Here is a 22,797-nt window from a genome sequence, read left to right on the forward strand (position 1 = left end):
CCAGAACTCTCTGCGGCTGCGCACCGCGCGGGCCGCCACCACCTGCGCCGAACGAGGGGGAGGGGAGGCTGGAGGCGGAAAGTGTTTCGTGCCGGTCAAGCAGAGAGGAAAGACGGGCAGGGGGAGAGGGCGTGAAAAGGCTCTGAAAAGGGGGAGTCTTTGACGTTAGACTTCTTAGCTGATACTCCCGCCTCAGAGGGGAGTTTGAGGCTAGAGACGCCCCTCTCGTGCAGGATGGCGCTTCCATGGGGCGTGGCAAGGGACAACCCGTACTCCCGCCGCCCCCTCCGTCAGGAAGTCCCAGCTCCTGAGTTGGCTCCGCGCCCCTCCCCCCGCGGTCGTCATGAGGCCACGCCCTCCTGGCTCCCGGACAAAGCACCCGGATGGAGTCGCTCCGTCGGGGTCTTGGCCGGCCCCTCCGCTAGGTCTGGCCCGGACCGAGCGGAGCCGGCGGGCGGAGAGTCGGCGAAGGCGGGGGCGGGGCGAGGGAGGGAAAGGAAAGTGTGTGTTGGAAGGCCGGGGGGAGATCGCCGGGTCCCCTCTCTGCGCTTGATTTCTAACCTACCGCAGGGTCTTGCAGCGACAGGCCGACTGGGGGCTTCCCGTGCCTGGGGTGTCAGCAGCGTGCTGCTGCGGGGAGGCTCTTCCGCGGGCCCCGCGTGGCTCCGTCCCCACCTCGCCACGTGCGCCGGCACGGGGGGGCGGGCCGCAAGCTCTGGGGAAGGTCAAAGACGCCGCGGGAGCGAGCGTGGCCGCTGTGACTTCGGAGGACGGCGGCCGCACCTGCCCCGCGAATTCGTCCCCAAGGTGTCAGGAGTCAGTTGCTGCTGGGACCTGCCAGGACCTCAGAGCTGATCCCCTATGAGGTTCACCGCCTTAGGAGAATGTGAAGCGGGTACTGTTGGACGTTTGCTGCTCGCTGAATCACACGTCCTGGGCTCCCCACACCGCTGATGTGCTGACGACGCAGTTTCGTGTGGGTGATCAGCAAAGGTCAATACTTGACAGAAGTAAAGCTATGCTCCTTTATGAACTAACTACTCACCGTGGTGAAATTTAGAAAAGTCTTTTGGGTCCTCAAATTACTGCCCTTCACTTGGGAAAACCAAAATAGATTACCTGCAATAACCCCCCTTTTTTTTTTCCACCCGTGAGCCAAAAGAATTAATTGGGAGCTACCCTTCCATATAAATTCTTGTCCAAAACTGAAGGATGAGATTCCTGCGGTTTCCAAATTATTGCTAACCTTGAAAAGATGAAGCTAACATTTTGCTAGTGCTTCCCTGATCGATTTTCACAATCACGTACTAATGATAATTGTAGATTATCACAACTGAAGATTTAGGGGAGTTTATAACATTTGGTTACCAAAAAAAGGTATTTAAAAAGTTAACACTGGTTCATGTCTTTTTTTTCCTACCACAAATATTTGTTTTTGTTACAGCAGATTATAAATTCTCATCAGTACAAATATATATAACTTACATTTGCTTGTAAGACCAACATTCAAAAGTAAAGATGAGATGGGGTCTCTAGTTGTTACCAGAGGTCCAATGGCTGCAACTGGCAAGAGGATGTTCTGTTCTCCACAAGTCGGGGGATGGACACACAGCTAATAAAACTAGAATCTCCATCCCCACAAAACTTGTGGGGACAAAACCTAAAGGGCAAAACAAAACCTACCAAGACTCACATGACAAACCAACAGTAATCTGCGCTCCAGTCTATTGCTATGATTGTCATTGTCACCTTAGTGTCAAAACAAAGTAGCGGATTAACAGAAGGAAACTGTAGCGTATAGAAAAGAAAATATATTCTCTGTCGAGTGTATTTAGATTGATTTTGTTAAAATAACATTAGAATTTCATAGGTTTTAAAACCAGGACAATACTGCTCTTTGATTTTTTTTTTTTTTATTTCTTTATTTTAGAGAGAGAGTGCATGAGTGGGAGGGGCAGAGGGAGAAAGAATCTCAAGCCGACTCCACACGCTGAGCGTGGAGCCCCTCACAGTGCTCGATCTCACCACCAGGAGACCACGACCTGAGCAGAAACCAAGAGGCGCTGCTCAACCAACTTCACCAATCAGGCGCCCCAGATTTTCTTTAAAACTCCAACCTTCTGGCTCTATTGGTCATATGCATGATTAGTTGCTGCAATGTGCTACTTAAAATGAATGATACCAAATAAGCTAGGGATCCCATCTGCAATTCCCAGCCTTTCCCCCAACTTCAGTAGGCATCACTGATAAATCAATCTTATGTATAATTCCTTACAGCTAACCCTTTCACCTTTGGCAAGATTACTTACAACTCCTACAGCTTTTTAATATTGAGAACTATTTAAAATATTCTTAATGCATAAACATAAAGATTTGGACTTAAACCAGGAAAAACAATAAAGATTTTGGCTTTTTTGATAAATATTTATAATATTTATTCTTACTTAAAGTGGAAGCTCAACTTTACCCCTGAAATGTAGCTCTGCTAGGCAGCTGCTGATGTGCCCTCCTGGGAATTCTGCATAGCCTACCTCCTGTCCCCACCCCAAGCACAAGCCACCATGTTCTTGATCTCTAAGACAGGCCAGTACTGAGGATGGCAGGTGAATGGCTTAAAAAACAAGGGAAATCATTTTGCTTCCCACACTTTTATATTCCAGTAAATATGCTATGAATACAGATTCTTGTTCAGATACTTCTGCCTCTCCATTGTCAGAGATTTGTAAGGGGCTATGGGGGTCAGAGGGGAACAGAGGGCAACATTTCCTTGACTTCTTTAGCCTAACTGGAAAACAACTCTTCTCTAGGAATGCTTTTTTTCCCCATTTTTCTCAAAATCACCTCCCACAGATCTCTGCCTGGACATGCTCCTTGGGACCTTTGGGACTAGTGAAAAGTATACTGATTGGAAACACAAAGTTCCCTTTGCTCCTTTGGCCTCTGCCCCTGCCCTTGCCTAAGTACAGACAAAATACAGAAGCCACAGAGACTGCTTAAAGCTCAATTTCAAACGAATTCTGTAAGTCACTGGAGAAAGGGTTGGTGGGAAAGGGGTTAGTATGCTTCCTGGACTTGGCTTTCTAATGCTGCCCACTGAGCTTCCAAAAGATCCATGGGGCAGGTGCCTGCAGGCACCTCTGTGTGCTTATCTCCTGAGGCCAACCTGCCATCATCTAACACTAGTAGAACCGTTGAGGTGCTGAGCAGGCGGCTTCAAGAAGGGAATGGAAGCAGCCCTGCTCGTCTCAGACTGAGGGAATGTCTGCCGCTTGACCAGCCTGGGAGACGGAGGGGGGTGGGCGGCCTGAGGGTGGCCTGCGGTGCCAAACACGTTGGCTACGGTCTGGGAGGGAGTGATGCCCACCACAGGCACATTCAGGGCTGGGTAGGGCAACCTGGTGGCCACAGGATGGTACAGGGCAGGGTCATAGGCTGGCTGCAGGGGTGGGACCACGCCCACTGGCTCGGGCTGAGAGGTGAGCAATGCATTTCCTGGGAAAGGCCGCGCTGGTAGGGTAATAGCAGTGAGTGGAGGAGGCTGGACAACTGGCTGCAGAAGGACAGCTGAGGGCTCTCGGACCCCTCTTCTAACTGGCGGTCAGCCTCGGCGGGAGTGTTTCTGCGACCAGCCCGGGAGAGACCTGGAGATGCAGCGCCAGAAGACCGACCGCACTCCGTCCCCGAATGTGGGGCTGCCGTTGTCTTGTTCACAGCCTTGGGGGCCTGGGCACAAGAGTTGGTTTCCCACATAGGCATTGCTGCGGGTGCGAGAGCAGTGAGGTCTGGCTTAGCAGCAGGACCATGGAAGGCTGAGCCAGTGTCATTAGCTTGAATGTCAGGAGATTGCGAAGCTACCCCTGTCACTGGCTTGGTCCTCGGGGCAGATGAGAAGGGCCCCTGGGAAGGCATGCTGAAGGCACCAGGGGTCTGTGAGCACAGGGAGCTGATACTCTCTGCTTCCCCTCCTACTCCTGGCACTTTCTTGGCATCTTGGCATCTTCAGACTCTCCTCTCTTACTGCTTGCTCGGTGGCAGCTGTGACACGGAATGACCCTTCCCTCGTCACTGGCATCAAAAGTAGCAGTCATTCCATATTCCTTCTCCTGCTTCTGCTTCCGTCCTAAACAGGCCGCAAAAGCAGAGCCGACTGCGTGGCTCAGTCCTTCACCCGTGTCCTTGACAGCCAGGAAGCAATGACAGATCCAGTGCCCAGCGGTGCCGTCACGACTTATGTCAGAGACGGCTCTATCAAAGGTCCTCTGTGGGGCGCAGGAAGAAACTGTTTCTATTGTCTGCTCAACTGTGAGGTCCTTGGTTTTTTCATCCACAGCTCTGAGTCCACCTGCTGATGCCCACAGGACTGCCTTCCCTGTTTTCTTTCCGGTTTTTCCAAAGAAGCCTTGGAAGAACTGCCTTTCAGCTTTCAATCTTTCAACAGCATCTTCACCGATGTGCATTCCTCTTGACTCATCAACTTCTGCGAGGCCACGTCCTTCACTGGGAAGTGACATTGTCCAGTACGAACCCCTCCTTCATCTGTTGTCTGCCACTGATGTGGACGACTGGCCTCTGGAACCTAAACGTCTTTCTTTCTCCTAATACTTTGCCCTATTTCTTCATTTTACTTTTTACAAGCTGGCTCTGAGTCTTGGCTGTGCCCTTTACACCCTGTGTGACTCTGGATAAGCTTCGTAACCCCCCCAAGCCTCAGGTTCCCCATCAGTCCTCAGTGAGGTGTCTGAGGATGGCTGGTACACCAATATTCCAACCTATGGATGTGAATCAAGATCTTGGGTCGCAACAGCAGCTGCGCAGGACCTCCTCTCTGGAATAAGTTGCTCAAGCCCCAAGTCTGCCCCTGCCCCCGACCAACTCCAGAGCCAATGCTGCGACTCGGCCCCCAGTCGCCACCATGCACCACCACCTCCCCCATGACAACAGGCCCCTGGTTCATGCTTGTTGATCTGGCCCTGATTTGTACCCATGTCATTTCCATAGGAGAGTTCTTTTGATAACAGCTCCGTTCCATAAAATTTACCTAAAGTGTACAATTCGATGGTTTTTAGTATTTTCCGAGTTGTCCAATCATCACCGCAATTTTAGGACATTTTCATCACCCAGACAAGGAATGCTGTACCCATTAGCAGGTACTCTTCTTCCTCTCTCTCAGTCTTAGGTAACCATTAGCCTACTACGTTCTGTCTCTGTAGATTCGCCTGCTCTTAAATTTCATATAAATGGAAGCACACAATGTGTGTTCTTTTGTGACTGGCTTCTCAGCATAATGGTTCATTCATGTTGTGTTGTAGTATGTTTCAGTACTTAATTCCTTTTTAATGCTGAATAATAGTCCACTGAATATTTCATATTTTTTATTGAGGTAAATTTATATGTAATTTTCAGGTATACAACATTATAATTCGATATTTGTGGACTCTACAAAGTGATCACCACCGTAAGTCTAGTCACTGCCCATCACCATACAGCTGAGCCCCTTTACCCGTTTCGCCCAGCCCCCAGCCCCCTTCCCTTCTGGCGACCACCCCTCTGTTCTCTGTATCTATGAGTTTTCCTCTTGTTGGTTCGTTTGTTTTTGATGTTTAGACTCCACTTATAAGTGAAATCATACAGAATTTGTCTTTTTCCATCTGACTTACTTCACTTAACATAATACCCCAAGGTCCATCTGTGTCGCTGCAATGGTAGATTACCTCCCTTTTTATTAAGGCTGAATTGTATTCTATTGTATCTACATACCACATCTTCTTTTTTAAAAAATGTACTTATTTGAGAAAGAGAAAGAGACAGAGGGAGAACACAAGCAGGGGGAGGGGCAGAGGGAGAAGCAGACCCCAGCTGAGCAGGGAACCCGATGTGGGACTCGATCTCAGGACCCCAGGATCATGACCTGAGCCAAAGGCAGACGCTCAACTGACTGAGCCAGCCAGGCGCCCCAAACACCACCTCTTCTTTATCCGTTCATCTATGGGTGGACACTTGGGGCTGCTTCCCTGACTTGGCTATTGTAAGCAATGCTGCCATGAACATAGGGGTGCACGTATCTTCCCCAATTAGTGCTTTCATATTCTTCAGGTAAATCATCTTTCGTTTACCCACTCACCAGCTGATGGATATTTAAGGGTTTTTTTTTCCTCCTTTTTGGCTATGAAGAATATTGCTATGAGCATTTGATTAAAGGTTTTGTGGAGACATATGTTTCCAATTCTCTTTGGAGAGAAATGAATTGACCTAGCAGTGAAATTACTGGGGCAAATGTTAACTCTATCTTTAACCATTTGAGAAACTGCCAGACTGTTTTCCAAAGTGATGGCACCATTTTACATTCCTACCAGCAGTGGATGGGGACTCCAATTTCTCCACATCCTTGTTATTATGCCTCTTTTTGATTCTAGCTATCCTAGTGTATATGAAGTGGTATTTCATGGTGGTTTTGATTTGCCTTTCCCTAACGATTAAGCCTGTGAAGCATCCGTTCCTGTGCTTTTGGCCATTTTTCTGTTTTCCTTGGAGAAATTTCTTCTTTTTTTAAATTTATTTTTTAAATTTAAATCCAATTAATTAACATATAAGGTATTATTGGTTTCAGAGGTAGAGGTCAGTGATTCATCAGTCTTATATACCACCCAGTGCTCATTACGTCACATGCCCTCCTTAATGCCCATCACCCAGTTACCCCATCCCCCACCCACACCCCTCCAGCAACCCTCAGTTTATTTCCTATGATTAAGAGGCTCTTATGGTTTGTCTCCCTCTCTGGTTTCATCTTGTTTTATTTTTTCCTCTTTTCCCCTATGATACTCTGTTTTGTTTCTTAAATTCCACCTATCAGTGAGATCATATGATACTTGTCTTTCTCTGACTTATTTTGCTTAGCATAATACCCTCTAGTTCCATCCACGTCGTTGCAAATGGCAACATTTCATTTTTTTAAAAATTTTATTTATTTATTTGACAGAGAGAGAGGGACAGTGAGAGAGAAGGAACACAAGCAGGGGGAGTGGGAGAGGGAGAAGCAGGCTTCCCGCCAAGCAGGGAGCCCGACATGGGGCTCGATCCCAGGACGCTGGGATCATGACCTGAGCCAAAGGCAGACGCTTAACGACTGAGCCACCCAGGTGCCCCAAGATTGCATTTTTTGATGGCTGAACAATATTCCATTGTATATATATATATACCAAATCTTCTTTATCCATTCATCTGTTGATGGACATCTGGGCTCTTTCCATACTTTGGCTATTGTGGACATTGCTGCTATAAACATTGGGGTGCACGTACCCCTTCGGATCCCTACATTTGTATCTTTGGGGTAAATACCCAGTAGTGCAATTGCTGGATCGTATGGTAGCTCAATTTTCAACTTTTTGAGGAAACTCCATACTGTTTTCCAGAGTGGCTGCACCAGCTTGCATTCCCACCAACAGTGTAGGAGGGTTCCCCTTTCTCCACATCCTCACCAACATCTGTCGTTTCCTTTATTCAGAGATTTTGTCCATTTTTTTAGTTGGGTTGTCTTTTTATTATTGAGGTGTAAGAGTTCATTATTCTACATATGAGTCCTTATCAGATATATGATTTCAAGTATCTTCTCCCATTCTGTGGGTTGTGTTTTCACTTTCTTGGTGCTGTTCTTTGGAACACAAAAGTTTTAAGGTTTGATGAAGTCCAGTTTATCTATTTTTTCTTTTGTTGTTGCTTATGCTTGTGGTGTTTTATCTAAGAAACCACTGAAAAGTTTTTGCACCACTATATTCATGAATCATGAAAACAGGAGCAGATGTCGAGGTAAAAAACAAAGTTTCCTGTTTCAGCTACTAAGAAAGAGAATTGGAGATTCTTGGTCACAGCTGAACGACTCCTAGAACACTGTCTTCTGAGGGTCTGTGTCATGTCTCAGTGAGATGAGTCAAGAAATATCAGCAATGTGCCCTGGAGGAAGAAAACACTTCTAGCTCAATTTTCTCTACAATTTGGAAGGGCTATAAAATGGGAAGGATAATCAAAGGAAATACATTTTTAAAAAGCCATGACCGTAATGTTCTGATGAAATTCAGATAAAAGTCAGATAGAACTCAGTTAAAATTTAGCTTCGTTAACAATGGAAAAACCACCCAATCACGTTAGAAATGGCTTGAGTTAGGCTGCTTCAAACAGTGGGATTTGTGGAGTGAGGAGGATGGCACCTTGATTAAAAATATCTGCTTAATCTCCCCTTGGAGGGTTTAAATTGCACCATTAGATACATCGTGTAACATCTTCTTAGTTGGAAAGCAGGTACCACCACAGGTTACATTTTTAATAAGAGAACACTTTATGAAGATTCTGTGGTAGCTTCCTCCCTGGATCCAGAAGGCTCCAAGGCTAACCTCCTGACCTCTAGGCAAGCCATCTCTTCTGGGTTCATTCCAAGTCAGGAAATGATTACTCAAGCATATGCTTACGTAGCCTACATATAGGATAATAAGAAAGCCAATGAAGTGTTTAACAATTGTTCTTCACTCTTCTAAAAGGAACCAGATAATTTACCTTTAAAATATACGTTGTCTGCACACAACTTCTCTTGTCTTAGAAAAAATTTGGTTTTCTCAACATCTCCCCTCATACATATGACCGGAAAGCATGCTAGATTTTTCAGGAATTCTCAAATATTTTGTTCCTTCATTAGTGCTATTAAGTTTATGACATGGTCTTGACTTTTGGTCATATTTATGATACAAAGATTAATAAGCACGATACAGGACAAGTTTATGCTTAAACTATGCAAGCCTAGAGAACTATCTCTGATACTCTACAGTTTGATCCTAGAACCAGCAGCACCAGGGACCTGGTCTCCAAATTTCAACCATACAGATTTATCACCTAAGATAACTATGATAATGTGGGCTAAGAAAAATTGCACAGTCCAACAGAGCTTATTCGTGGCATATGCTCTAGCACATACAGCCTTCCCATCCACAACGGAGTCACAAGCTTACTAAACAAAAATGATATAAAAAGGAAAAAGAAACTATGTTTTGAGACCTTTGCTGGGGTGGGGGTGGGGGAGTAGGAAGTTTCTTAATTTCTCCTCTAGTCTGAGCCTAATTTCATGTGGGCCCAAGCTGGGGAGGTCAGTACTCATTTGCAGGCTGACAGTGAGCTATTTGTTTAGTGAAGGCCTAAAGCAAGACAGAGGCTTGGAAAATGAGATTTGGCCAGGTTACCAGCATTGTCCGCAAATTTGGAATGCGGTTGAGAATCCAAGGAATATGCATGTGAATACTCATACTGTACCATGGATTTTCTTTATTTTTTAACCTTTTTTCTTTCCCCACTCCCTTTCTCTCTGTTTTTTATTTTCTACTTCTTGTGCTTTATGCCTACCAGTATTATCCAAAGATATTACTTAGCCCCCCTTGTTTATATGTTGGGTTAAATATGTGCAAGCTGATAACCAAACAAATCTGCTGATACCATTTGAGAAGGAATTTATTTAGTCTTCCTTTAACCCTCATTCCTACTGACTTTTGCCCCTTGACTATTGCTTAATTTCATTTCAAAGATCTTTCTGGATTCCATATGTCACTCCTACAATTCCAGGTGTTATTATGAACTATTCCATTTAAAGCATATATAAAGGTTATAGTAGTTAACTGGAAAAATCTGGCTTCTGACACTTTTGCATCATCACCTTAGAAATAAAATGGTAAAATACTACAAGGAGTTTGCTCCATTCAATCCACTCTATTCCTACATACAAAGAACTAAGGCAAATTTGAGCAGTTACCATATCAAGAAATACTGTAGTATTAGTTCTTTTTCCTTCCTTCTCAGAACACATTTCACTTTCTATTCCACAAAGATTAGGTGTTGAGAAGGAAATGGGAAAGATATATACATGTATAATAGTTTCTTCCACAGGTAAGGGAACCTTATCTATATTCACACAAGTAGACTCTTAATTATGAAGTCCACAAATTCTTCATCCAGTAATAGAATAAAATAATGCATGTATGTGTGTAAAAGTCCATGTGCAAATATATACTATGTATAAGTGTAGAGGACGAGTACCCTTTTTCATTTGAACAGTGCATTATCTACTTCTGCATAACAAATCACCCCCAAACTTAGTGGTTTAAAACAACAAACATTTATGATCTTATAATTTCTGTGAGTCAGGAATTCAAGAGTAGCTTAACTGGGTGATTTGGGCTCAGAGTCACTCATGAGGTTGCTGTCAAGACGCTGGCCAAGGCTGCAATCATCTGAAGGCTTGACTCACGAACTCTTGGCAGGAGGCTCGGCTTCTTACCACGTGGGCTTCTCCATAGGACTTCTTGAGTGCCCTCAGAGCATGGTAGTGGCTTGTCCCAGAGTGAGTGATCTCAGAGAGAGAGAGAGATGAAAGCCACACTATCCTTTATGACCCAGGCTTGGAAGTCACCCTCCATGACTCCCACACTGCTTCCACAAGTCAGCTCTATCGGGGTGGGAAGGAAGTGCACATGAATACCCTTGTGTTCAGAGTTGGGGATCACTGGTGCCATCTTGGAGGCTGACTACTATAAATATCTTTCGTGTTGTGTACAAAACATGCGAGGGAACTTATCAAAGACCTCCAGTTCTATCATAGGATAGACCAGGCCAGAAGTCAACTCACTTTTTCTTAAAGAGCAATAGTAACTATTTTCAGCTGGCAGGCTATATGGCCTCTGTTGTAATTAGTCAGTTCAGTGGCAGCATAAACAAGACATAAGCAAATTTGCATGTCCGGGTTCCAATCAAATCTCATCAAAACAGGCAGCTGGCCTATTGGCGGGAATGTGCTGACCCTGAGCAGCAATAATTTATGCTCCGTGGCTTAAACCACAAAGGTTTATCACTCACACTATTTCCAAAACAGGTCTGCAGGGAAACTGTTCATTATGGACTTTGAGGAATTCAGAATTATGGAATACCACATGCTTCCACAACCACTGAAACAGAAAACAGGAATATGGCGAATCCCTCGTGGGCTTTGAAAGCATCCACCTGAATGACATCACTCCTACTCTCATTTCTTCGGTCAAAGCAAGTCACGTGGCTATCCCTAACTTCACTGGATCCCAGCACTATGACCGTTCCATGTGTCCAGAGGAGAGGGAAGCAGATCTATTTGGTGAACAGCAGTGATTACCACCAGAACCATATTCTTTCTTTCTTTCTTTTTTTAAAGATTTTATTTATTTGACAGAGAGAGACACAGCAAGAGAGGGAACACAAGCAGGGGGAGTGGGAGAGGGAGAAGCAGGCTTCCTGCGGAGCAGGGAGCCCGATGCGGGGCTCAATCCCAGGACCCTGGGATCATGACCTGAGCCGAAGGCAGACGCTTAACGACTGAGTCACCCAGGCTCAGTCTTTTTTTTTTTTTAAAGATTTATTTTTTGAGAGAGAGATTGAGTTCACAGCTTGGGGGAGGGGAGGAGAGAAACCCAAGCAGATGCAGTGCTGAGCACGAGCCCAGAATGGGGCTTGATCCCACAACCCTGAGATCACGACCTGAGCCGAAACCAAGAGTTGGGAGGCTCAAATGACTCTACCACCCAGGTGTCCCCAGAAGCATATTATTTCTTACTACTTGTTCTTGTTCCACCACTAGACCTCTTTCCTTTTAACTGAAGATTTTATTTATTTGGCAGAGAGAGGGAGAGAGCACAAGTAGGGGGAGCAGCAGGCAGAGGGAGAAGCAGGCTTCCTACTGAGCAAGGAGCCCGACGCGGGGCTCGATCCCAGGACCCTGGGATCATGACCTGAGCCGAAGTCAGATGCTTAACTGACTGAGCCAATGAGGTGTCCCTATAAAGTCTATTTTTAAATCACATTTTGCTATTTTGCTTTTCCCAAGCCACTCTCACCTCAATTGCTTCAACTCTGGTGGATCTATTGCCCTGGCTTTCAGCAGACATTTACACTTTATAACTTACATTTTTTTCCTTAGTGAAGAAAAATCAGCATTTCCTTTGCCTGAAATGGAGCATCCCTAATTCAGCTTTCAATTAAAAGATAAGTGTTTTACTGTTTCCAGCAGAAAAAAATATAAGCTATTATCTACTTTCTTTCTTGCAAATAGCGGGGAAGTTAACCAATTACAAATACTTATTGAGTATCTATTATATATGCATACTATGCTATGTGTTTTGAAGGACAGAGAAAAATAAATTCTTGTCCCCAAAGACTTTTTAATAGTTACCAACATAATAATGAACATTTGAAATAAGAATGAGCAATACTGGACTGTATAATTAAGAGCTGAATTGTGAACAATAGGCATTGAGTTGAATAACAGTGTTAAGATAAAAGGGAGGCCAATGAAAGATGAATTAAATAGATGGGATTCATGGAGGAATATGCTCAAGTTCGCTTCAAAAGTTGGGAAGAATTTCACTAGATTAAGGTGGGAGAAAAGGGAAGAGAAGAAGGAAGTTTCTGAAAGAAGGAACACGATAACCGAGGGCACTGAAGGTGGATGTGAGTCTGGCATATCCATGAGAGAGTAAAGACATCAACCCAAATCCAATGAAAGGTGCCCATTTAGAAAGAGCAGGAAATAATTTAGTAAAGATAGAATGAGGCTTTAGTTCTAAATGGCAGCCACTTGTCTCCCCCCTACTTCCAATACACAATTAAAAAGAACAGTAAATCATTTTTTTAAAATGAATAAAGCCATACCAGCTATGAGAAATGAGAAAAGAGCAATCAGCAGACAATAGCTTGTATATAATACCAATGGACCGATGCTGGGGGTGGTGAGTGGTAGCAGCCCAGAAAAGCCCTCCCCTCTCTGGCTCTCCATTTTTTCACTGTAACAGGAAGCCTCCCTCTGTAGCAAGCTCTGCTCATGAACACAGAACTTCCTGCAGCCTCTTCTGCTTTCTGGGTAATTAGCTAGCAGGAAAACAGCTCTATATGCAATAGTACAGGAAACACATCTAAAAAAAAAATCAGCTTATTTTCTCTTTTTTTAAATATAAAAAACACCCCCCCCCAATCACTGGGCACGGGAGGGAAATCAGCTACATAAAACAAACAAACAAACAAAAAACCCAGAAGAAGTAAAAGTAAAGGCTGACCTCACAAGGACCAATTTGGGTAACAGAAAAATAATTTTCCAAACCTCTAGTTAATATTTTTGAAGGTATTCTAGATACAATAAATACCTAAAGTAAAAACAAGATGCCATAAATAAGGAACAATTAGAGAACAAGAAAGAGTACTTGGAAATTAAAAATATGCTTGCCAAACTTTAATTTTTTCTACAAAGGTAGAAATATGACATGAGAGAAAAAGAGAAAGACAAAAAGTAAAGAGAAAATATAAAAGAACCAGAGGTCTGAAACAGGTCCATGACACAACCAATATGTGTTCCAGAAAGAGAGCCCAGAGAAAATGCAAGGATAGAAGTTATTATAGAAATCACTGAAGAAAATCTACCAAAGCTAAGATACCATGAATCTTCAGATGGAAAGAGGATACTGAAAGATTAGCAGGATATTAGATGTACTAAGGAAAAAAAGAAGATCCAGAGAGCACTGTAAGAGGGAAGAAATCGGTCACCTTCAAAGGAATAAAAATCAGACTGGCAACAGGCTATCTGCAATTATTAGACATCAGAAAACACTAAAATTTTTTTTAAAATGTATTAAAACAACTGGATATCCATATAGAGGAAAAAGAAGAATCCTGAGCCCTACCTCAAACCATACATGTAAACTGAGATGAGTTCTTGACTAAACATAATTAACTACAACAAAAAGATGGGAAAAAACACAGGAGAATATGTATCTTCATGACTTAGGGGTAGGAAGGACACCAAAAACAAAAGCCATAAATTTAAGAATTGATAAATTCATCAATTTTGAAACTTCTGTTCATCAAAAGATATTGTTAAGAAAATGAGTAGTCAAATCACAGATTGAGAAAAAAATATTTCCAAAACATACTTGACAAAGTTCTAAAATCCAGAATATATAAAGAACCCTGCAAGAAAAAAAAAAGCCCTATAATTCAAAAAAGATAATCCATGTTTTTATTTTTTATTTATTTTTAAAGATTTTATTTATTTATTTAGAGAGTGTGTGATTGGGGAGGAGCAGAGGGAGAGGAAGAGGAGGAAGGAGGAAAGAATCCCTAGTAGACTGTGGGGCCACCCCGGTGCCCCAAATAATCCATGTTTTTAAATGAGTGAAAGACTTAATTGATACTACCTAAAGGAAGATTTACAAATCACACATGAAGAACTGCTCAAAATCTTTAGAAATTAGGAATGAAAAACTAAGACCAAAATGAAATACCATTACATACTCAACAATATGGCTGAAATTGGGAAGACTGACAAATGTTGGCAAGGGTTGTGGAGCTACTGGAACTCTCATACTTTGTTGGCAGGGCTATAAAACAGGAAGACCATTTTGGCAGAAGATCTGAAGGTCCTCATAAAATGAAACTACTCTAGACTTCACAACTCCACTCCTAGCGATCTGTCCAAGAAAAATGGAAACTATGCCTACCAAAAGATGTGTGCAAGAATGTGTGTAGCAGCTTTATTCACAAGAGCTGGAAACTGGAAACAGTCCCATGCATCCATCAGTAGAAAAATGGATAAACGGTGGTACATTTCATACAAGGGAATGGATAGAGACCACAACACGGATGAGTATCAAAAACAGGATGCTGAAGGAAAGAATCCTTACACAAAAGCATGACTACTGTATGAGTCCATCTACATACTGTCCTAAACAGAGATAGTGAATCCATGATGAAAACAAATCAGAACAATGGTTACCCCTGGTTACCTCTGGTGCAGGGATTTAATGGGAAAGGATAGGAGGGAAGGTGCAATGTTCTGTATCTTGATATGGGTCTGGCTTGCACTGTCAAAACTCACTGAATGGTACACTTCAAATTTTGGCATTTTGCAGTCTAGAAATTTTAGCTCAAATGAAAAATATTGTAAACAAATATCAAACTCTAGGTAATGATATGCATGCTGATGGGTCTGGGAGTCAAGGGCAGGGTCATCTGCAACCTATTTCGAAATTCTGAGAAAATAAGATGGATCAATAGATGAACAGAGGGATGGATAAACGGATTTTAATAAAGCAAATATAATGTTAATCACAGAATCTAAGTGATAGACAGATGGGTGTTCAATATAAAGTTCTTTCAATTTTTCTGTACTTTCAATTTTTTTCATAACATAGGGATAAAAGAAAACAATGAAATATTACTTTCAACATTTGGAAGAAAATTATAAACCTAGAATTTTATGTACAGCTGAACTATCAATCAAGCTATTGATAAAGCTATTTTAGGCTTTCCAAGAAATCATGAGTTTTTTTGCCTACCCAGAATCGCTTAGGACACCATCTCTTCCTCATCCATGAGGTAGGGTCATCCTACCTCTCAACCTTAGGGGTAGGCAGGTGACCCAGGTTTGGCCAATAAGCTCACTTCATGCCCTGGGCCACAGGGATTGTTCAAACATGAGCCACGCAAGGTCCGTTAAGAGACTTCCCTGGGGATTTTACTGGAACTGTCAGTAAAGTAGTTTTAGTTTTGCTAGGATCACAGTCTGTGAAGAAGACATGAGCCTGGAGAGATGCTGGAACCTGTCTTTGCCAGCACATGACGTAAGCTTGCTTGAGCATGAAGCTGGCCTAGAAGGAAACAAACACAAGCATGGAAAAGAAGAAACAAGGCAGTGATGACACTGTTTGAGCTCCTGGATTCATTGTGGATCATAATTCTCTCATTCTTTAAATTAGAGTGGAGAAAATATCTATCTATCTATCTATCTATCATCTATCTATCTATCGATTTTATATAAATTCAAGTTAATTAACATATAGTGTATTATTAGTTTCAGGGGTAGAATTTAGTGATTCATCAGTTGCATATAACACCCAGTGCTCATTCCATCACATTCCCTCCTTAATGCCCATCACCCAGTTACCCCATCCCTCTCCCCCTTCCCCTACAGCAACCCTGTTTGTTTCCTGTCTTGAGTCTCTTATGGTTTGCCTCCCTCTCTGTTTTTATGTTATTTTTCCTTCCCTTCCCCTAGGTTCATCTGTTTTGTTTCTTAAATTCCACATATGAGTGAAATCATATGGTATTTGTCTTTCTCTGACTTATTTCACTCAGCATTATACTCTCTAGCTCCATCCAGGTCATTGCAAATGGCAAGATTTCATTCTTTTTGGTGGCTGAGTAATATTCCATCATATGAATGTGTGTGTGTGTGTGTATAATACATCTTCTTTATCCATTCATCAGTAAATGGACACACAGTAAATGTGTGTGTATATAATACATCTTCTTTATCCATTCATCAGTAAATGGACACACAGTAAATGTGTGTGTATATAATACATCTTCTTTATCCATTCATCATAAATGGACACCTGGGCTCTTCCCATATTTTGGCTACTGTGTATTTTTAAAAAATACCTACTTTAGAGAGAGAGAGAACAAACATGTATGAGTGGGGGTTGGGGCAGAGGGAGAAAACCTCAAGCGGATGCCTCACTGCGCATGCAGCCCAATGCCGGGCTGATCCCACCACCCATGAAATCATCACCTGAACCAAAACCAAGGGTCAGATGCCCAATTGACTGAGCCACCCAGGAACCCCCAAATATTAATAATATAGTAAGAAAATCATATTTTCCCATTGCCGTGAGTTGAACAGTACCCCCCCCTTAAATTCATGTCCACATGGAACCTCAAAATGTGACATTATTTGGGCATGGGGTCTTTGCAGATATAACTAGTTAAGGATCTGGAGGTGAAGGCATCTTGGATTTAGGGTGGTCTTTCTCTGAGGAGGAAAGAATACACACAGTCACAGGGAAGGAGGCCATGAGAAGAGGGAGGCAGAGACTGGGGTATTGAAGCTGCAAGACAAGGAAAGCCAGGACTGCCGGAGCCACCAGAAGCTAGAAAGAAGGAAGGATTCTCCCCAGAGCCCAGAGACAGCATGGCCCTGCTGACGCTGTGATTTCAGGCTTCCAGTTTCCAGAACTATAGGAGAATAAACTTCTGTTGCGTTAAACCACCTAGCCTGTTAGCACTAGGAAACAAACATACCTCTCAATAAGGAAAAAAAAATTAGCAAACTAAAATGTGGCAAGATTTTTGAGCAACCAGTAGAATGAAAGAAAAGAGGATGTGTTTGTACAGATGTTAAGAGCACAGAGTTTTGAACGGTCCAGGGGTGGTTAACAACGGATCTTAGGGGGAAAAATCTACTCCTGGCACAATATTTGGCTCTACCGTGAACAATATTTATGTAGTCATAATAACGTAAGGCCTATGTGTTGACATCATATTTTCAGAATAAACCCATAAACATAAAGCTCTTACTCTCACACACAGACTGTAAATGTGATCATCCTTGACAACGTGAAGCTAAAGATCTACCTGACAGAAATCGCTGGTGGAGCGTGTGACTCTTGATCTCAGGGCCATGAGTTTGAGCCCTATGTTGGTATAGAGTTTACTTTAAAAAAATAATAATAATAATAATTAATAAATTATAAAATTACCATCATTTAAAAAACATTCTTTTTTTTTTTTTAGGTAGGCTCCATGCTGGGCATGGAGCCCAGTGTAGGGCCTGAACTCATGACTCCAAGATCAAGACCTAAACTGAGATCGAGAGTCAGATGCCCAACCAACTGAACCACCTAGGTGCCCCCCAAAAAATTCTTAAAAAAAAAAAGTTGAAAAGTGGAAGGAGAAAGAGAAATGGAAGAACAAGAGCACTAGTCATCCCATTTTACTTTGTAAGTAATTAAGAAATACTCTCAAATGTCGGATGGCAAGAAAAAAGCTCAGGACTAAAAATAATTTATACCTATCAAAAATTGGGAGGCAGAATGAGGTGAGATGATAAGGGGGCAGTGTTTCTGAGCCTAATTCTTATCTTTCATAAAGAGCAGAATGTCTAAACTGATAAATTAATAAACATATGCAACTTAAAAATACTTGTATAGTATTATTATTTAGAATTATGGAGTAACCAGCAAGGCAAGAAAAAAAAGATCTGGTGGAAAGTAATTTCCTCCAGCATATTCTAGATCAAGGAAACTACATTGAAGCCTACATCTGGGCAATGGGCCTGGGGTTAAGGCAGGACTGTTTTTGTTTTTAATATTATCATTTCTATTTTTTATGTACATGAATGGCTTTGATAAAAATGCTGAAAGAGGGGCACCTGGGTGCTCAGTTAAGTGTCTGACTCTTGATTTTGGCTCAGGTCATGATCTCGGGGTTGTGAGACCGAGCCATAGAGTCTAAGGTGAGGCTCCGCACTCAGCGGGGAGTCTGCTTGAGATTCTCTCTCTCTCTCCCTCTCCCTCTGCCCCTCCCCCTGCTCATGTGCTCTCTCTCTCTCTCTCTAGAATAAATAAACCTTTTTTAAAAAATGCTAAAAGCAAAGATGAGGTGGATCAGATTATAGATGGCCTTACAAGGACTAGGCAGGGAAATTTATACTAGATTTCGACCTGACAATGGCACTGGGACAGGTGGTAAAGAGATGGATTTAGCATTTACTAGGAAAAGTCCAGAAGACCCAATGTCTGGATAGAAGATGACAGAGGTAAGTACAGAGGACAGTAGAGTTTTTTGGCCTGGGGGACTGTAGTGGATGGAATTACCCACCCCCTTCCCCAGGTCTGTGTTAAAGCCCTCCAAATCCAGTACTCCAGATTATGCCCGAATTTGGAGGTAAGGCCCTTAAAGGCATAATTAAGGTCAAATGAGGTCACTGGGGTGGGCTCTAATCCAGTGTGACTGGTGTCCTTCTAAGAGGCAGAGACACCAGCATTGTGTGTGGACACAGTAAGAAGGTAGCCAGTCTGCACACCACGGAGAGGCCTCAGGAGAAACCAAACCTGCCAGCACCTTGATCTTGGACTTCCAGCCCCCAGAACTGTAAGGAAGTAAATTTCTGTTGTTAAGCCACCTTCAATCTCTCTTGTTTCTGTAGGTTTTTGCTACGGAAGCCCTATAAAACTAATACAGAGATGAAGAAAATGGCCATGCCATGACCAAAGGCAGGACAATGGGAAGGAGAAGTGAGTTTGGGAAGACAGATACCTTCAAATGATGGTTCGAGTGAGCTAGCCAAGAGTTCTGCATGGTAAGCAGTGAGGGGCAAATGCCTAAGTGAGCAAGGGGCCCAGGCCTTTCCGGCACAGAGGTGCTGTAGGAAAGATGGGATTTGGGGATTTGGGAGTGAAAGAGCAAAGAGAGCCTGGGGGCCCCAGGGGCTGAGGAATGGGAGTATCCAGCAGGGGGAGGGCATGACGGGGAGAAGCTGCACAAAGAGAAAGAACGGCAAGCTAGCAGGATGGAAGCCAAGAAGGGAGCATTTGAGGTAGGAGAAATCTTTTTTTTTTTTTTTCAAAGCACCAGAGAGGTCAAGGGATTGATAAAACAGAAAAGAATAATGGGGATTTAGCTAAAAAGAGGTCATTGTTGACCTTTAAGAGAACAGTTTCAGTGTAGCTGTGGGGAAGGAAACCGGATTGCCAAATATGCAGTGGGTTGAGACTATGGACAGAGGGAGGCAAGGAGGATTCAAGAGGTCGGGGAGGCCCCAGGGAGAAACAGCACGGTGGGGGTGATAAGGGACCCTCCAAGGACCCACTGCAGCTAAACGGGGAAGGAACCAAGGAGGTGGGAAACACAGAGAAAGAAGGGAAGTCCTCCAGTGTGGTGTAGGATGGGTGGGAATAGGAGGACTGAGTTTATTTCAGAAAGGAGGAAGGGTAAGACTGCCAGGGAGCCAGGAGGGAAGAGGCTGCAGAGATCTTGGGAACTAGGGGTCAGGGTAATTTCAAGACTGATTAGGAAGTCAATGGCCGCGAGGGTCAGGGAGGGCAGAGGGACCTGGGGGAAGGAGAGAAAGTCTGTTAGAAAGATTATGAGTTTATAGAAGTCAGTAAGAAATCGGTGAGAGGCCCCAAGCAGTCCTAACACCCCGTGACTATGACTATGGAAGCTTAAGCACTCATAAGAATAAAGAATTCAGGGCTGCCCGGAGCAGTTTACGTCACCTTTGTGTGACCTCAAGAAGCTCCTTCCTGAGTCATTTTCTGTGATTGCACTGCCGTTTCCAGTGTTCTGGAATTCCATCCCACAAGCTGACGGCCATTTATATATTCCGACGCCAGGAGGAGTCTCTGCTAGGAAGATTTTTAGTACAAAATCAACTATTCTCTGTTCCATGTGAAGGATCTAAGTGGTCTGCAAAAGGCAACTGGCTAAAAGCTTTGCAGAAGAATATTCTGCTAAGCAAGATTAACCGAGACCTCTGCGCATGCTAGACCCACAGAAAGAAGGGAACTTTGGAAGTAAAGATACGAGTCACTCGGAAGCTTGGTAGCCAGCATGCGCTGAACGGCTCAACAGTGGCCTCAGCATGCAGGCTCCTTGCTTCTGCTCTGCCAGGCCTATGCTGGTGGATTCATGAACTCAAAATGGTTCCCGTGGCTCCCAGCCTCTCAGCTACATTCAAAGGCAGAAAACAGCATAAAAGCCTTTGTCCTCCTGGGACTCCTCTCATCAGGGGAAAACATGTTATTTCCCAGTCGCCCTGCAGTGGTGTCCCCTCAAATCCACTTGCCATGCAAACAGATCACAGGCCTGGCTCCTCTTAGGTGTAAGGGAGGCTGACAAAAGGCTTGGCTGCTAGTGACTTATCCCGGGGGGGGGGGTTTACCCCCCAAACAAAAGCAGGGGGGTAGCTGTAGGGTAGGTAACAGTGTCTGTCACAGTGAAGTTAACCCATGCACATAAACATTTGGTCTTAATTCTGCATCACATTTTGTATCATGTTTTCTGGGTTTTTGATTTTGTTTTTTATGATTTTTTAAATCTTTCCCTCCATGGACTCTATTTTCTTGTATGGGTGTGACTATAGTGTATATGGGTGTTTTTCCTAATAAAGTATAAGGAAATACCCATCTGTATTTTTGTTCTAGTTGATACCTTTATAAATATAAATTCATATATTACATGTAATCCTCTATTTCTTTTTTTTTTAAGATTTTATTTATTTGAGAGAAAGAGAGCGAGACAGAGCATGATCGGGGCAGAGGGAGAGGGAGAAGCAGACTCCCCACTGAGCAGGGAGCCCGACATGGGGCTCAATCCCAAGACCCTGCAATCATGACCTGAGCCGAAGGCAGACACTTAACCGACTGAGCCACCCAGGTGCCCCTCCTCTATTTCTTTAGACAGGACCAATGACTCCTTACTACGAGAACTGGTGAAATTAGTTTATTAACACTTTTCTCTCCTCCTGCTCTTTTTAGTATTTATCTTTACATTTTTAACTACACTTATTCTATAACACTTGATTTATCAGTTTTAAATGATCTATGATTATCACTGGCTATTAAGAATGATTGAATCAGCACAACTTAAATGACCTTCCTCTTTCTGTCACTTTTCCTCTCCCTACTATTGTTCACTATGTACTTTCTGTCTAGTCAAATGGGAATTGGTAAAAGGCACTTGGAACTTCCAGTGACGTACAAGGGAGATTTTCTTGCTTGGGAGATTGGTAAGATGGCTTTTCACTTTGATACGGAACTAGATACATGGCCTCGTTGTGAAGGAAGGACCGGCTTCCTGCTCAAGGTTATCCTGCTGAGATGTACAAGTACTGGCATCTTATAATCAGTAGTGTGTGGAACTAAATATTAAGGCAAGTCTAGTAGCAGAGTCTAATATCCAGCACCTCGTACTCAGCATCCATCAAAGGACTTAATCTGTATGAATGTGCAGTTCCCCTCAGGTCTGTGTTTTTAAGCAGGCTCTGCACCCAGTGTGGAGCCCAACATGGGGCTTGAACTCACCACCCTGAGATCAAGACCTGAGCTGAGATCAAGAGTTGGATGCTCAACCAGCTGAGCCACCCCAGCGCCCCTGAGGTCTGTGTTTTTAAACACAGACTTTCTTCTGAATGTCACTAGTAGTTTGGGACCTAAGGCTGTCCAACCCCAGAAAGCCGTGCAAAAGCAGGGGGAATGGCACACAGAGGGAGAAGCAGACTCCCCACTGAGCAGGGAGCCCGATTCGGGACTCGATCCAGGACCCTGGGATCATGACCTGAGCCAAAGGCAGACGCTTAACCAACTGAGCCACCCAGGCGCCCCTGTGCTAGACTTTTGATAATCAAATCAAAGTAAATTATTACAACAGTGCTACCATTTTATAACAATAGGTTAATAATTAGTTTAGTCTTCAGTTAGACTAAAAGTATATTATAATCCTAGGATATATATCTTTTTAAACTATTCCTTCCCCTTAATTGTTTTAGTGAATTCAAAAGAAAGCAGCCCTGTCAAGATTATTTTATTACTAAAAAGGTCTGAATGGGATCCTTCAGCTAGATATTTGAGAGTATTCAATATGTAACAGGGAATGGAAAATTAAAAAGGCAACTGTCTTATTTTAAAAAGCCAACCAAGACCAAAACCAACGGATTTGTGACTTCCTATTAACAACAGCTGTTTTACTTCTGTTAAATCTGTATCGGCCACAGTTTTACCATATTTGGGAAATAACAGAAAATTAAAAAGGAAACTATCTTGCTTTTTAAGCTAGTTCCTTTCTTTAAACTTGTCTTTTCCAATAATAAACACATATGGCTTATTAAGGGTCATCTTATATGCTAATTTATTTTCTGCATTTTGTTGATTTAAACATCCAAATTTCTTACTCCACTTAAATAAAATAAAACAC

At 43.1% G+C, this 22,797-nt stretch overlaps 1 long non-coding RNA gene and 1 pseudogene across 2 annotated transcripts in view; both read right to left on the reverse strand.

Moving 5' to 3' along the window:
- Positions 1-2,589: 2,589 nt before the first annotated feature.
- Positions 2,590-4,954, reverse strand: LOC112838218 (protein numb homolog pseudogene; annotated as a pseudogene).
- A 1,984-nt stretch (positions 4,955-6,938) lies between these two features.
- Positions 6,939-22,797, reverse strand: part of LOC112838197 (uncharacterized) — a 45,519-nt gene continuing 29,660 nt past the window's right edge. For both annotated transcript variants that reach the window (XR_012373862.1, XR_003211922.2), the window contains one exon: positions 6,939-10,381. This is a non-coding gene — a long non-coding RNA (uncharacterized lncRNA). The remainder of the gene's footprint in view (positions 10,382-22,797) is intronic.

The sequence above is a fragment of the Callorhinus ursinus genome, unplaced genomic scaffold (assembly GCF_003265705.2).
Source record: "Callorhinus ursinus isolate GAN/ISIS: 27379988/994484 unplaced genomic scaffold, GSC_fseal_2.0 scaffold26, whole genome shotgun sequence".
NCBI lineage: Eukaryota > Metazoa > Chordata > Mammalia > Carnivora > Otariidae > Callorhinus > Callorhinus ursinus.